General features: G+C 39.8%; 1 non-coding gene across 1 annotated transcript; it reads right to left on the bottom strand.

The window, feature by feature from the left end:
• Positions 1–16310: 16310 nt before the first annotated feature.
• On the bottom strand, positions 16311–16417 carry LOC141616449 (small nucleolar RNA R71). Its single transcript, XR_012530797.1, has one exon. It is a non-coding gene; the product is annotated as a small nucleolar RNA R71 (small nucleolar RNA).
• Between the last annotated feature and the right edge of the window lie 314 nt (positions 16418–16731).

Genomic DNA, 16731 nt, shown 5'->3' with positions numbered 1-16731 from the left:
CTTTCGCCCTCACTGCAATACCCTATTGTAATTAAGCAAGCCTTCCCTTCCAATCTTTCGATCTAGGTCGGGGTTAACTAAATTTATGGTCTCCTGCATGCATTCATTCGACCGGATAACAGTTAAATTGCCTAATACAATTCCTATCGCAAGACTAATCTATATAAGTCAATTAAAACATCGCTACCACGGCTTTCCTAATCCTAACATACTAAGGGGATTAGCTAGACATAATTAAAGGGAAAACAAGAAATAAAGGGAGAACAATAATCATAAGCATAAATTAAAGAGGAAAAGAAAGGGAAAGAATTAATTACTCAAATAGATCCGGAAGAAAGAACAGTAGCCAAGTAACAGTGTATGTGAAAAATAAGAGAGGAGAAGAGGGAGTGGAGTAACGTATGTTCTACCCTTTTTTATTTATAGCCTAAAAACATAAAACCTAATCTAAGCTTAACGTAAATTGAGGCCCAATAGCTTGTAATTGCTCGATCGAACAGTTGGGTCACTCGATCGAACAGTTCCTGCGTCTGTTTACTCGATCGACCAAAGATAAGGCTCGATCGAACATTTGGGTCACTCGATCGAACAGTTCCTTCGTCTGTTTACTCGATCGACCAAAAGAAACTGCTCGATCGAGTAGTTCCTAGTTCCAGCTCGTGTTGGTCTTGTAATTTGGTCTTTGACTTGTCCTTTTAGCTCCCGAAATAGCTTCACGCATCCCAAGACAGCAATATTTCCCGCTCAAAATTATCTCTTCCTCCAAATGCATGCTAAACGGACGGTAAATGGCTTGATTTCACTTCTTTATGGTCCAATCCAGCAAATAAGACATAATAACCCAAAGTAGCATATTCGGGGCATTTCGTAGCATAAAACTACGATAAAAGCATAGAAATACGTGCATAAAATAGGCTAAAAAGACTATATAAAATGCACGTATCAAATCTCCCCAAACCAAACCTTTACTCGTCCCCGAGTAAACTAAAATGCAACTAAAGGAACGGAAAAGATAACTCAGAGCTAGCTACAAATGCTCACTTAAGCCAATTTAATGCAGCAAACTAACACTTATAGCAAGACAGTCAAATGCAAACGAGTTATAAGATGTTTATAAACAAAGCTGAACCGTCGACCTTGCAAGACCTTTAATAGTGGACTCTCACGGGTCACTCTTTCTCTCATGAAGCAATGGGTGAACATATATATGTAAGAGAGAAAGAAAAATAGTCGCTCACCTAAACTACGACCCACATAAACATGCATGCAACTAATATGATAGACAATTCTAGCCACCGTACACACATTCCAACCAAACAAGGTCCTGTCACAGCCGAGGGCTTACAAAAATATGGTAAAGTGCGGCAATGGGTAGGAAAAGGCAAAACATTTATGGAAATGTGGAGGTATAGGCGGCCAAGCTAGTACCCAAACAAAACCATATATCAACATCTGTTTCCAACTCAATTATGAATAAATACATGCCCTTCATTTGGCACAAAACTCACCAAACCAAACTGAACTTACTCCTCAAATGATATAAATAAAGTATAGGAGCAGAAACCGTCTCATCAAACAACATTTTTTTTTTTGTAATCTTTTTTTCATACTCTTTTTTTTTTCTTTCACATTTTTTCCTTTTCCTGTTTTTTTCGAATTTCTTTTTTTTTTTCATTTTTCACGTGTTTTTCATCATCCTCCTTTTCTTCATAGATTACCAACTCCGAATCAACAGAATACGAGCCAAACTTGATGCAATAGACAATATACCGCAAAACAATCTAAACTAGCTTGACAAGGCAGGCTAAATTTGGATGTAGCTAAGGGTCAACTGGCAAATTTGGCTAATGTGGAGTTAAATGGGTAAAAATGAAAGAAAGGGAAAATGTAAGCACCTCCCTGCATGTGACACCAACCACTAACCCGAATGTATGACGGCAAAAAGCAATTGAATTTCATATATGTGCAAATTGATGATACATGTTATGCAAGGAGTAACTACTCACAATCCTACATGAAACCGGTCACAAATGACACCAGTTTATAAGGCTCTAATTCTTAGAAATTATAAGTAGGTTGCCAAAATTTCAGGTCAAGTCTATATGTTCAGCTAAATTTAACATTAACTCGTAGATATGCAAAAGACAAAGCTAAAAGATAACAGTTAAATGCAAGGCTTAAGCAAAAAGGCAGTTGCAGTGCAATTTCATCATAGAAATCTACCGTTCCGACTCAACTATATGCAAAAATAAACGTGAAAATTTTTGAATTTTAAACAATTTTCTGATTTTTATTGAATTTTTTTTTTTGAATTTTAACGAAAGTAAACAACAATGCAAACATAAATTAAATGTGATAACTGAAATGCAATAAAAACAATATGCAGACACAAATATGGATGCATAACCTCCCCAAACCAAACCGTACAATGCCCCCATTGTACCAAAACATGGAAAGGAAATGCAAACTGAAGGAGAAAGAGAGTAAATGCGGAAAACTCACAAAATGCGCGAATAAGGGGACCTCCCCAAACCGACCATGAACATGGGAGGTTGCTAAAGGCCCGGAAAACCGTCTCAGGAAGCTAATCCAAGTCAATAATACTCGATCAAGAGGGATTGTAGCTGATCGAGTAACATGGGCGTCCAAAAACAGCTCGATCGAGTAAAACAGCAGTCGATCGAGTAGTTCCTCATCTTGCAGGTGGTCGATCGAGAGGAAGGTCTGCTCGATCGAGTGAATTCATCAGCAAAAGTGCTCGATCGAGTAGAATGACTACTCGATCGAGTGATCCTCGGTGTAATTCCTGCAAAATGCGATAAAAACAGCCCGCAACTAACAAAGACAAGCTTAACTGAGACCGTCTATGGTATAAAAACCATTTATTACAACTGAAATAAAATAAAAATGCAAAATAAAATCGCCGGGTTGCCTCCCGGGTAGCGCTAGCTTTAGTCAGGTCCCAGCTCGACCTCTTTTTTTCTTCGAGCCTCTATAATAAAATACAATCAAAACAGCTCAAAGCGCGCAACAACCTGTCAAATAGCTGCGCATGTGCTACACAGAAGAGTAAGTAGCACCAAAGTGGAATAGCAAAGTAGGAAATAAAGATATGTAAACATTTAAGTCTAACAAATTTCCTATGTGCGCTCCTAAATTTATCCACAAAATAAAGGAGCGACGGAGCAATTGACGATAATTTAGGACTCCAATTCAGATTAACAATTTTAAAATGACAAGGATGGTGAGAAATTGCTAATTTATGCGTCCACATATGAGGGGGTATAGCTTTGAAAAAGGAAGCATGAATAAGACGAGGCAATTTACAAATAATAATGAAATTACCGTTTACTACCTCAGGTTGATCACTCTTAATGACGGAATCATAGATAAAAGAATTCATTACCTCTTCCGTGCTAGGAGTAATCACCGACTCAGTTGTCCTTTTGTCACCCTCAGTGGAATCCGTCCCGTAAATCTCAGCCTCAAGCGCATCTAACTCGGCTTTGAATAAGGGGGATTCACCATAACCGTTATCATCGTCAAAATCGTCATCAAAATCAAGCCCAAATGACGAACCAAAGCTCCCAATGGCCAGACTACTCGATCGAGTAGAATCTTCATTCGATCGATCAGTTTCCTCCTGATTTCCACTCGATCGAGTAGAATGTTCACTCGATCGAGCACTTTCTCCTGGAAAATCACTCGATCGACCGATATTAATCACTCGATCGAGTGATTCCTCCTGTACAGCGTTGAAATCCTCGTGTGGGGCAGTGAAATATGATAGAAACTCGTCATCCGAGTCATAGAGATCATCCTCAGCATTGGGTAACACGGTTTTCTCAGGGGAGAAACCGCTCTCAGCAAGGTATACCTCTTCGTCTTGCATCTCAGCTGCTAACTGAGCAATTTTTGACTCAAGCTCAAGGATTCGAGCGTCCATATGTTTATCACTCTCTTGCATTTTGGATACAAGCGTTCCCATTAAATATGTCAGCTCCGCGATCTCTTCTTCTTCCATCTCAGCTGCTAGCTGAGCAACTACAGACTCTAGCTTATCAACTCGCGAGACATATTCTTGTGCTTGGAATGCAAGTGTCTCCATCAAGGATTTCAGCTCCGCAATGTCTTCTTCTTTTATATCAGGGGGATCTTGTTGCGGCGGCCATTGATAGGGTGGATGTGGCGGCACAACTACAGCTGCATTGTGCATTGTGCTCGGCAGAACCACATCTCCGTAGCGAGATCACCTATGCTCCATATAATGGGACATCGGTGATGGGTCAAAGGTACTCAAGCCTTCCCTTTGATTGTCTTTCACCTAGAACTGTCTAGGTAGTACCGTAAGGCCTATCAAAACAAAGACTCAAGGAAAAAGATTAAAACGGCCTCAAGGGAAAAATCCCTTGAGGCTAAAAACAGATAAAATTAAACAAATAAATAAATAGATTGCCTCCCCGGCAACGGCGCCAAAATTTGATACTGTCGTTTCGTACCAAAAATAAAATACCTAAGTACAACTAACAGAAGTCAGCGGTAAGTAGGGTCGATCTCCACAGGGAGGCGGTTTACTATCTACTTGTCTATTCTATCTGTCGGAATGTCACAAATGGGGGTTTTGATTATTTTGATTAAACTACTGAGGCTAAGGCAAAAAGGAAATAAAAGCAAGAGAAATTAACAGAAGAGAAGGGAAGTATGCTAGGAATCGGTCCACCGTGGCAGCTATCAGATCTTATACTATCGGGAATACTAAGGCGATTAGACTAATGATAAGAAGAGCTATGGTCGTCACCTTTCGGTCCTTAAACCGCCCTAGAGCGTGAACAGCTTAACTTTCGCCCTCACTGCAATACCCTATTGTAATTAAGCAAGCCTTCCCTTCCAATCTTTCGATCTAGGTCGGGGTTAACTAAATTTATGGTCTCCTGCATGCATTCATTCGACCGGATAACAGTTAAATTGCCTAATACAATTCCTATCGCAAGACTAATCTATATAAGTCAATTAAAACATCGCTACCACGGCTTCCCTAATCCTAACATACTAAGGGGACTAGCTAGTCATAATTAAAGGGAAAACAAGAAATAAAGGGAGAACAATAATCATAAGCATAAATTAAAGAGGAAAAGAAAGGGAAATAATTAATTACTCAAATAGATCCGGAAGAAAGAACAGTAGCCAAGTAACAGTGTATGTGAAAAATAAGAGAGGAGAAGAGGGAGTGGAGTAACGTATGTTCTACCCTTTTTTATTTATAGCCTAAAAACATAAAACCTAATCTAAGCTTAACGTAAATTGAGGCCCAATAGCTTGTAATTGCTCGATCGAACAGTTGGGTCACTCGATCGAACAGTTCCTGCGTCTGATTACTCGATCGACCAAAGATAAGGCTCGATCGAACAGTTGGGTCACTCGATCGAACAGTTCCTTCGTCTGTTTACTCGATCGACCAAAAGAAACTGCTCGATCGAGTAGTTCCTAGTTCCAGCTCGTGTTAGTCTTGTAATTTGGTCTTTGACTTGTCCTTTTAGCTCCCGAAATAGCTTCACGCATCCCAAGACAGCAATATTTCCCGCTCAAAATTATCTCTTCCTCCAAATGCATGCTAAACGGACGGTAAATGGCTTGATTTCACTTCTTTATGGTCCAATCCTGCAAATAAGACATAATAACCCAAAGTAGCATATTCGGGGCATTTCGTAGCATAAAACTACGATAAAAGCATAGAAATACGTGCATAAAATAGGCTAAAAAGACTATATAAAATGCACGTATCAATTTCTAATGTTTCCGCCATTAGAATGATCATGTATGCCAACAGACACACATGCCATGATGTGATATATGCTAAGAACATGATAAGTCAATAACAAGATAATTCCCATGATATGGCTTGTGAAAGCCTTAAAGAACATCCTTGAGATTCTTGAGAAGAATTAAGGATTCGTTCATATGTTTGGATGATAAACTAAGTTATGTGTTGAAGGGTTGCACAAACTTTAGTTTCCAAACCAAAAGGGATTTGTTGAAATCCTAGGGTATCTTATTGACTAAGGAGTAAGAGACTAGAAAAGTCTTTTAGTTTCGCACATTGCAAATTCTACAAAAGGAATCTAAGTAAATTGTGGTACAATGGTCAACGTAGGGATTAAGGGTGAATCCCTCTACAAATGACTTTATCACAAGTTATGTGATAACAGTGGGAGCATCTTTCGAGTTAAAGAGCCCAAGTCCAGTAAGAAGTCTAGACATATACTTAGATAAATTCATGTCATTGGAGATGACATTGAATGGAAGGAAATAACAATTGACAGAGTTGGAATATGGATATATGGGGTATCTGTTTGCCAAGCTTTTATTGCATTTAAGCTAGTGTTAATAATACACTAAAGATTATGGGATATGAAGTAGTAATAGTGTATTAACTATTCATATGTGATAATCGCATTTATTGTTTGAGTTTCATTAAACTCACCCGCTACCTTGTCCTATCTGAATGGGTTGTAGAGACAAATTGAACCCCATTAAAGTGAACTGGATTGACATGTTATTGTAGATACCTCATTTCTGCACCTCCCGCAAACCACCCGGTGATGATTGGGCTGCATGTTTGGTACGCGAAACGATTTGTGACAGTTCATAAGTTTATCGTCAAGTGATCGCTCAAACATTTATGTCTACCTCTTAATTGTCATCTACGTGCCGATACGGTCGTTTTGGCAGTAATTAGAGTACATTTGGAGTCCGGGTCCTAAAACCGTCTTCATTTTCTGAAACCGAGTCGGAATGTTCTGGAATGTTCCGGATATTCTATTCCATATTTTATACAATCTTTTAGTCTTTGGCAAACAATTTCCCGTAATATTCACACAAAATATTAAGGAAAACCAAATTATTCCGTTATTCCATAAACTAAACACGGAAATCTTTCTTCCGCAGGAGGAAACCACTTGGGAAAGGACGCAGCAGGTGCTGCGCCTCTTCCAAGAGACGCAGTGCTTGCTGCGCCTCTTCCCAAATCCTTTTCTGCGTATTTTTCGTATCTTTTTCATATCTTTTCGAGATTCACTTCCAAAGTTTCTCCGAAAACCCTATTCCTCCGTGTGATTAGTATAAATAGAGACCTTCGGTCTCACATATTTCTTATGCGAGTGTCCGCCCTTCTCTTCTCCCTTTGCATTCTAGACCACGTTCTTACTTTTTGGCGTCTACGTGCTTGAACTTTCGACCACGTAAGCTCGGATCCTTCTGAGTACCAGCCTCGTTTTGCATGACTGACCAATTTGACCAACTCCACAATAATCAACTTAATCAATCTGTTTAATTTCCTCTTACGAGGGCACTTTCGTCTACATTCGAGTCGAGCATCACTAATCGTAAACTTAGTTCATCTCGTTTTGTCAAACATGTAAGTCCGAGGGTGTAAATCCTCTTTTATTTATTGTTATTTATTATTGTAATCATATTGTAAGATTTATGTCGAAAATACAATTAAAACCGATTTCTAAAACCCTTTGTTTAAACCCTTTTTTTACGGATTAACAGGAGACAGACGCCGAGAAGGGACGCAGAAACTGCTGCGCCTCTTGGAAAGGACGCAGCACTTGCTGCGCCTCTTCCTGAGGTTGCCGCCGTTCCTACTTCTCTTCTTCTTCCTTCGTCTTCTGTTGGTTTCGTCCTTTTGTTTTCTTTCGTCTTTGTTTGTTCTTATTTCGTTCACATGATAATTTAACATATTGTTCATCATCGTTAACATATAATTCGTCATTAATTCTCGACTTAAATCCCAAATAACCAATATTTGCGGGTTTTCGTCATTAAAGTTAAACCGGGTTGTAGAAATCCGATTCGTTCATATTGAGTTTCTGGAATTCGACCTTTGACATATTCTTACCTGTTTATTATCATATTCATCATTAGTCCATCATTAATTAATCATATTTAACCTCATTAATTATTTAGTTCCTTAATTTGTTCATTAATTAACCTTATTAATCTTGTAAATAATTCGTCCTATTTCGTTTGTTCCATGTTTATCACTTTCATGACCGTCAATCATATGTAAATAACCTATTAATCACTTTCATCCGAGTAAATAATATAATCGATCATTTAAATCACCAATGAATATTAACGACTTGCAATCCCGGCTTCACAGCCAGAACTGAGCCAAGGAACGGACGCAGCAACCGCTGCGCCTCTTTCAAAGGACGCAGCTCTACTACGCCTGTTCCTGGTTGATTTATGTCTCTGAACTCCCGTTTTGCTTTGACCTAGTTTACTAATTACGTATTTAATTAACTATTAGTCGTATTATCACCCTTAATTCCTGTTCGTTAATTTGTTTATTTATTCTTTCTCAAATTATCCATTTTTGAAAGTATTTTCGACATAAATCAATTAATCCAATGTAATTATTGTATTTTCCTTCATTGTAATTTCATTTTATATTTCTTGTATCACTTGCATGCCTTCACATGTAATTGAACTTAAATCCCGACTTTGACATTAATTGTATGAGAAACTACATGTTCACCGACTTATTCTAATTCTCACATGCTAGGATTAATCTAATGGATGTTGCATTGCATGCATATAATCGACAATATATATCAAGTATAGACGATTTTCTCTAATCATTAGTAGAGGCCGCTATCAAGGCGGGCGGGATTAGGTGTTCGATCAAAAGAGCTTCCTAATACGTACCCTCACCCCTTACTCCAGATCTCTGTGAACATCCGTGTTCATTGGCATCCACGAGAGTCATTCTAGACATAGAATGCTAAGGGTAACGAGTTCTTGGTGTTCATGTCACTACTTTGTGTCTTGACATGACACGAGGTATTCGAACAGTTTCCAATTTTCCACAATAAATTGGTGACGACTCCACAAATGCAAACGCTTGTTCTCCCCCTAAGTGCCCCCGTGGGCCCGCGTCCACAGTTTGGCGACTCCGCTGGGGATAATACACTTACGTGTAGCCAAAAAGGTGAAACTTGAACAAGGTTAGGGAATAGTTTGTACAAGACAATTGTCGGTTTTCATAACTCGGTCTTCCTAGATCGTTTCATTCGGCCTTCCTAGGCCCAACCCAACCCATTCGACCAATCGTCTTGTCTAAACGGTCCTAATTATTATTTGGGCCTAAAGATGGATAGCGATTGACGTCATCCATACCATGGTACTTACTCTTGTTTGTATCAAGGACTTTCACTACTTGAGGAAATGGACTAGGAATCGGCCTTACTCTTGTTTGGTACGAGCCTCTCCACAGACTTCGGGTTTGATTGTTCGGTATGGCAACCTACCCTTTAAACCAAAACCCATTTAAATGCACTCAGCATCCCGTTATAATGCTTGTATATTGTTTGTACCATACGTGATCACCCTTTTCTAAACAAAACCATGACGATTTTTGTAAATTCAAAATCCTTCTTTAAAATGTAAAATTTCGAAAACTTGGGCCTAATATTAGCGCAAAATAAGTCGAAACTCTGTCCAATTGTCGAGTCAAAATTCGGGCCTCAAAACCCATTTCAAAGCCTCACTTCGAGTCCACTCCTACAACTACACTAAAGTTGACTAGGACCAACATTTTTCAAAATTTGTCATTTCCTCAAAACTCACTTGACACAAGTGGCACACTCCCACTTCACGAGTCAAAAAATTTCTTTTCGAGTAAGTGTGCTAGAGTGGTCGATCGTGTTTTGATTCGTCGTCGATCTTTTATTCAGTTTCCAAGATGCCTGAAACCAGCGACGTGAACTTCAACCAACTCCAGAATGGTAATGATCAAATCCTAGCCGCGCTAGCTCATATTCAAGTTACTCAAGACCCAGTGTATGATCGCCTTGACACCATTGAGGGCCGAATATATGCCATGGAAACGAGGATGCCTCCTCGAGAAAGTGAGATCGCTGATGACTTCGTGAACGACTTCAGTGACGAAAACCCTCCCATAGGTATGACTGCAGCTGAGAAACGACTCCAATACTTGGAGGAACAATTGATGTATCTCAAAGGGGATGACATTTACAGGGAGAACAATCGCAAATATGAGGCTGTGAGTTCCAAGTTGCCAACCAACTTCAACATGACGGATATCCCGAAATTCAAGGGGCACGAAAACCCTTTGAACCATATCCGTGCCTTCAAGGATTACATATCTATCAAAGGCATTAAACCCGAGATGTTCTTAAGGATCTTTCCTTCATCTCTTGACACCATCCCGAAGCAATGGTTCTATTCGCTAGAACATAAGAAAATCACTACTTGGGACGATGCCGCAATCGAGTTTGCTAAACAATATGCGGATAATGCTGAAATCCAAGTCAACATGCGCACTTTAGAGGTTCTTACCCAAAATGACAAAGAAGGTTTCACCGATTTCCTAAGTCGGTGGAGGAAGACTAGTACTCAACTTGTTGAACGTCCGGATGAGGCTACCCTTGTGGAGAAATTCGTGGACAACCTAAAGCCCATCTACGCAAATCATTTGAGGTACCAAAACATCAAGACTTTCAAAGACTTTACCGTACTAGGGACAAGGATCGAAGATGACATTCGTAAAGGGCTCTTGTCCAAAACGATAGGTCGTGGATATCAAGGCTCAACAAGTCGTTCCTATGGCTCTACTAGCAAGACTGATGAAGTTAACCTCCTCGAGCCATCTAAGAAGAGTACCCCTCCAAGGAAATTCACAAATCTAGGGGACACATATTCCAACGCTCTGAAAAGGTTGATGAAACTGGGCAAACTTCAACCCATAGGCCCTACGCCCGAACCAGAAAAGAAATCCAAGTTCTGGGATGAGAATTCGTACTGCGAATACCATAGGGGTAAGGGACATGATACAGAAAAATGCTACATACTGAAAAATGTACTTCAAGATATGATTGAAGACGGTCGCCTACCTATACCGCCTGGAGCTAAGCCTAACAACACTCAGAATCCTCTTGGAGTTCTAGTGATTACAGGTGAAGAATCTACCATAGATTGTTCACATCTCATTTCTCCAGTCGAAAATGAAGTTCATGCAATAGAAAATGAAAGGAATTACTCCACCATTTCTCCAACCATCACTGATTTCATCGCATGGGCAAAAAGTGTGGATAGGCAAGTCATGGAACTAGAGAGTGCAGTGGCAACCTTACGTGGCCCCAACGCCACACCTAAAGAACGTGCACCACTAGTTTTCTCTCAAAACACTACAATGCAAGAAGTAGTAGCCATGGTTGATGAACTAGTCGACCAAATTATCCAATTAGAAGCTGAAATCATGAGAATGAGGGAACTTGTTACTATCAATGGAATATGGGCCGATGATGATGAAGATGAGTATCTCACTGAACACTACTTAGTCAAAGTCAGTGAGGAAATAGTCCAGAATTGTGAAGATCAAGATGTAGATCACCTCACTCGTTCAGGGCGCTCATACCAAAACACCTCTCAAAATGGTCCCATAGCAAACGGTCCAACCAATGTGGTCACACCAAATGATAATGAAGAAGGCTCTACCGACCATCTACTGAAGCAACTACAAAAGACAAAGGCTGATCTTTCAGTCTGGCAACTAGTGGCAAGCTCATTCCCACATCGCCAAGCTTTACTGCAAGCTTTGGCCAAACTAAATGTGGCACATAACTCCACATCCGACGACGTGGTCAACTTGGTCTTCCAAGAATCACCAACGCTAAGTAATCCTATTACTTTCTCGGATGAGGATTTGCCACCCTTCGGTGCTGGTCATAACTTGGCTCTTTATATCACTGTCATTTGCTTAAAGAAGAATGTGTCAATGACCTTGGTAGATGATGGCTCCGCAGTCAATGTCATACCCTTGAAAACGACATACAAATTGGGCATGAAAGAATCAGATTGGACCCCTACCAACCAAAGTGTTCGCGCATATGATGGTACACGACGAAAGGTGGTGGGACTTGTTGACCTAACCATAGCCACAGGGCCGATTGAGCGAAAGGTCAATTTCCAAATAGTGGACATTGAGGCATCCTTCAACATACTTCTGGGAAGACCATGGATTCACGCTTCCAAAGCTGTAACATCCACACTCCATCAGAAAATAAAAATCCCACTAAATGGTAAGGTGGTGACGATCACTTCGTCACCCATCAAGGCAATCATCGAAAAGAAGTCGAGCAATCAAGTCCTTACAGATCCAGTACATGAACTTGGGGGCTTCCATATCATAAACGTCATAGAGAGTGAATTGGCACCATTATACTTTAATCCCTACTCTAACTTAGTGGTCAACCACATACTCAAAACCCAGGGATACCTCCCGGGAATGCCTTTGAATCCTACCCGAAGGAACACCTTTGCACCCTACAAAGCGGGTAATTCACAAAGAATACTGATACGTGCATTTTATATAGTCTTTTTAGCCTATTTTATGCACGTATTTCTATGCTTTTATCGTGGTTATTTGCTACGAATATGCCTCGAATTGCATACTTTGGAAGTTCTTGTATTAATTGCAGGAATGAGCTTAGAGATGCGGAATCAAGCCTAAAACATGTCCCTACGCATGCATTTAGGAGATGAGTTGAGTCGGAGCTTGGAAAGTACTATTTTGAGATGCGCATTGGAGTAAGGAAGTTAGGCGAGCCAAGAGAGTGCTTCAATTTGCTAGTTCCTGCTTGTAAGAGCCATATCTCGAGTTCTACAACAGCTATTAAGGTGATTCCAGTTGGAGGTGAAAGATTATCCTCTTAGCTTTCCAACGCCACCAACCACGCCCTATTTGTCCAAGTAACGAAGGAATGGCAGCTGTTTGAAGTTCAGTGCGCGAAGCAGGAATTACGCGCTGAGAAGTGCTCGATCGAGAACTATTTCTATTCGATCGAGAGCCCATTTGCTCGATCGAGAGCTACTTCTTCTCGATCGAGTGATTAAAGGGAAAGAAGTCTTCGATCGAGAGGAATGCTAAGGAATATCACTCGATCGAGAGCCTTAAGTGCTCGATCGAGCAACAATCCTTGACGGGCTGGGCTTTTAAGCTTTATTTTCCGCAATTAGGTTAATAATCCTATTTTTCTTATAAATAGGATAGGAGGTCGACATAATGAGGGACTTCTCCTCTCTAATTACTCTGAATACTCTGTCACTTTTACACTGTTATTTTGCTCTTTCTTTTCCGGATCACTTAATTCAGTAATTTCTTCCCTTATTCTCTTTTAATGCTTATTACTTCTTTAATTATTGTCATTGCTTATTTTATTATGAGTAGCTAATTCCCCTAGTATGTTAGGATTAGGGAAGCCGTGGTAGCGATGTTTTAATTGACTTATATAGATTAGTCTTGCGATAGGAATTGTATTAGGCAATTTAATTGTTATCCGGTCGAATGAATGCATGCAGGAGACCATAAATTTAGTTAACCCCGACCTAGATCGAAAGATTGGAAGGGAAGGCTTGCTTAATTACAATAGGGTATTGTAGTGAGGGCGAAAGTTAAGCTGTTTACGCTCTAGGGCGGTTTAAGGACCGAAAGGTGACGACCATAGCTCTTCTTATCAATAGTCTAATCGCTTAGTATTCCCGATAGTATAAGATCTGATAGCTGCCACGGTAGACCGACTCTAGCATACTTCCTTTCTCTTACTGTTAATTCTCTTATTCATTTCCCTCGCCTTAATCTCTAGTTTAGTTAAATCAATCAAAACCCCCAATTGTGACATTTAGACAGATAAACGGACAAATAGATAGTACACCGCCTCCCTGTGGAGATCGACCCTACTTACCGCTGACTTCTGTTAGTTGTACTTAGGTATTTATTTTTGGTACGAAACGACAGTATCAAATTTTGGCGCCGTTGCTGATGTGACCATAATTGGCGCATATTTAGCCCCCGAATTACCATTGTTTCCATGCTTTTTAGTGCCTATTTGGGTCATTTCTTATCTTTAGTTCTTTGTTTTGCATATTCTTTGAGATTTTGATCCCTTGGTAGGAAAGGAGTAAGAATCTTGCATTTTCATGGCAAAACGAGGCTAAATTGATCGTATTCAATGACCAAGCATCAAGGAGAGACAAGACTAGAAGGCCTTTGTACATAGCATAGTAGAAGAGCATTGTTGAGAAAGGATCCTTGAGTCCCCAAGGAAATCCCCAAGGAATTCATGAAGAAAAGGGAAGAAAAGAAGAAGAAATAACGCTGCCATACAATCCGAACGGATTGTACACAATCCGTCCGTCCGTCCAAGCCCAATCCGAGCGTCCCTCAAAGGAATCCGCTCGGATTCCCCTCGCCAATCCGAGCGTCTTGCCCAAGAATCCGCTCGGATTCTCCAGGCCAGATCCGGCCGTCCCGACTCCCATCCGCACGGATTTCATGACAGACGTTTTCATTCTTCAAGCTACGATAAGAGAAGCCCTTCTCTCGGAGAATACCTGAGTCTCCTTGCTCAACTTAAAAAGTGTAATTACTAGTTTACCCCTTAGTTAACCCTAATGCATCCTCCCTAATTTTCACTATAAATACCCCATTAGTCTAATTAGAGGAGCATGTTCTTCTTATCAATAATTAGTGTAGTTAATATCAATCAAATCTCTCTTCAATATTGTAATCAAGTATTAATCAAGTTTTAATCCAAGTTTTAGTTCTTTAATCTCTCTCTTGTTCTTCCTTTATTTTGGGTAATTGAAGATTATTTGGGTTATTATTGGGAGATTGACAACCTCTCAATCTAGGATTCAAGTACTTCTATTATTCTTGCTTTATTATTGGAATCATTAGTAGGTATAATCTCTTAATCCCTTTTTAATTATTGCTAATTACTTTCATTTATTCATCATGTTTCATTATGTTAGTATGATTGACAACCTTTCTAGCATGATCAATATGATAATGAGTGAGTAGTCTCTTAGCTAGGGTTTAATGGGTGATTAGGGGAAACCAACATGAGGAATGATTCATGCTTAAATTAATATGCTTTCATATCTTATTTGCTTGCTTGTTTTGATCTTAATACATGCACATGTTATATTTGATGAAATGCTAAGCCTATGAATCCTTGCATTTACTATCATCTTCTATCCTTTCAACTTGACTTGTAAGATATAACCCAACTCGAGTCTTGTTAGACCATGCATGTGTTGAGTAGGAAAGATTAAGTCGACTTGTAGGTGTTGTACAATCTAATCGATTCGGCTCCGGGACCCAAACTTTCCTAGGATTGTAAGATATAACCCAACTCAATCCATCACAACAATAATTGCTTGCTTATAATTTGAGAACATGTTTGTATGATCATATCCCATGAATCCCCTATGAACCCATGACACCCTAGTGCCTTTAATCAATTGTTTACACCCCTTATTTTATTCATCTTGCTAGTTTATTTTCATTGCTATTTTAGTTTAGTAACCTTCTACATCAACCCAATTTGTGACACCCCTTAGACACTACTAGTTACAATAGAATTCTCATTTCAATACCCGTCCCTTGGGATCCGACCTTTACTTGCCTCTTTACTAATTGTACAGTTGTTTGTGAAGTATAAATTGTGTTTTGTATCGACCATTGACCAACGACCACATATGCTTAATTGTGAACACGAAATGGCCTCGATCAAAAATGGCGCCGTTGCCGGGGACGGTGTTTAATTGATTTAAGATTTCTTTTATTGTTTTTAGTTGTGTCTTTTTCACCTTGGGGAAGTAAAACTCCTCATGGTTTGTTCTAATTGTTTTCTAGTTGTTTGATATTTTGCATGTCTAGAAGGTTACAAAGAGATTTGTTACCTTTTGACCGTGAAATCGAAAGAACCTTGACGAATAATAGGAGACTTGTTAGGAGGAATTTGGGAGGTGTTGGTGAAGTTGTTCAACCCACTAGTGAGTTTGTCAATCCTTTCACAATAGAAGGAGAAGAAAACCCATTAAACAATACCACACAAAATCCACCTACAATGCCTAAATTCTCGTCACACTCTATACCCACCGAGGAGGATTTACCAAATGGTACTCCTACACCACAACATCTTACCGGAAACTTTATTGCCAAGTCCGCCTTCATCCAACTAGTTGAGAGGAGCCAATTCGGGGGAATGCCTAGTGAGGACCCTCATTCTCATATGGAAACCTTTTGCGATTATTGTGAAGCTATCTCTCAAACGGGCGTGACTCAAGACCAAATAAGATGGGTCTTATTTCCTTTTTCGTTAATCGGCACCGCAAAGCAATGGTTGAAGGGCCTTGATAAGGCCACCCTTGGAATAGATTCTTGGAAGAAGTTAGCTCTAGCTTTCTACAAAAAAATCTACCCACCGGAAAAGACTAACATGCTAAGAGCTCAAATCACGGGTTTTAAGCAAAGGGATGAAGAATCTTTGTATGAAGCTTGGGAGCGGTTCAAAGGTATTTGTCGCTCATGTCCTCACCATGGACTTAGCGAATGGTTTTTAGTGCAACAATTTTGGAATGGTTTATATGAAGATTCAAGGAACATTCTCAATATGGGATCAAATGGAATGTTCACCGAAGTTGATGACAATCAAACATGGAACAAGATTGAGGAAATGGCGGTCCATAATTCACAATATAGTAGGCCTCGCAAGGCTACTAGAGGAGGAAAGTATGAAGTGGACTCCGTTACTCAATTGGGTGCTCAACTTAGTGCTCACATTGACACAATCAACTTGAAGTTTGAACAAGCTATGGCTAGACTTGAGGAAAACTCAAAATCATCAAAGCATCATGTCA

The sequence above is a fragment of the Silene latifolia genome, chromosome 11 (genome assembly GCF_048544455.1).
Source record: "Silene latifolia isolate original U9 population chromosome 11, ASM4854445v1, whole genome shotgun sequence".
NCBI lineage: Eukaryota > Viridiplantae > Streptophyta > Magnoliopsida > Caryophyllales > Caryophyllaceae > Silene > Silene latifolia.
The sequence above is the reverse complement of the archived record's forward strand: the minus strand, read 5'-3'. Positions and strand labels throughout refer to the sequence as shown.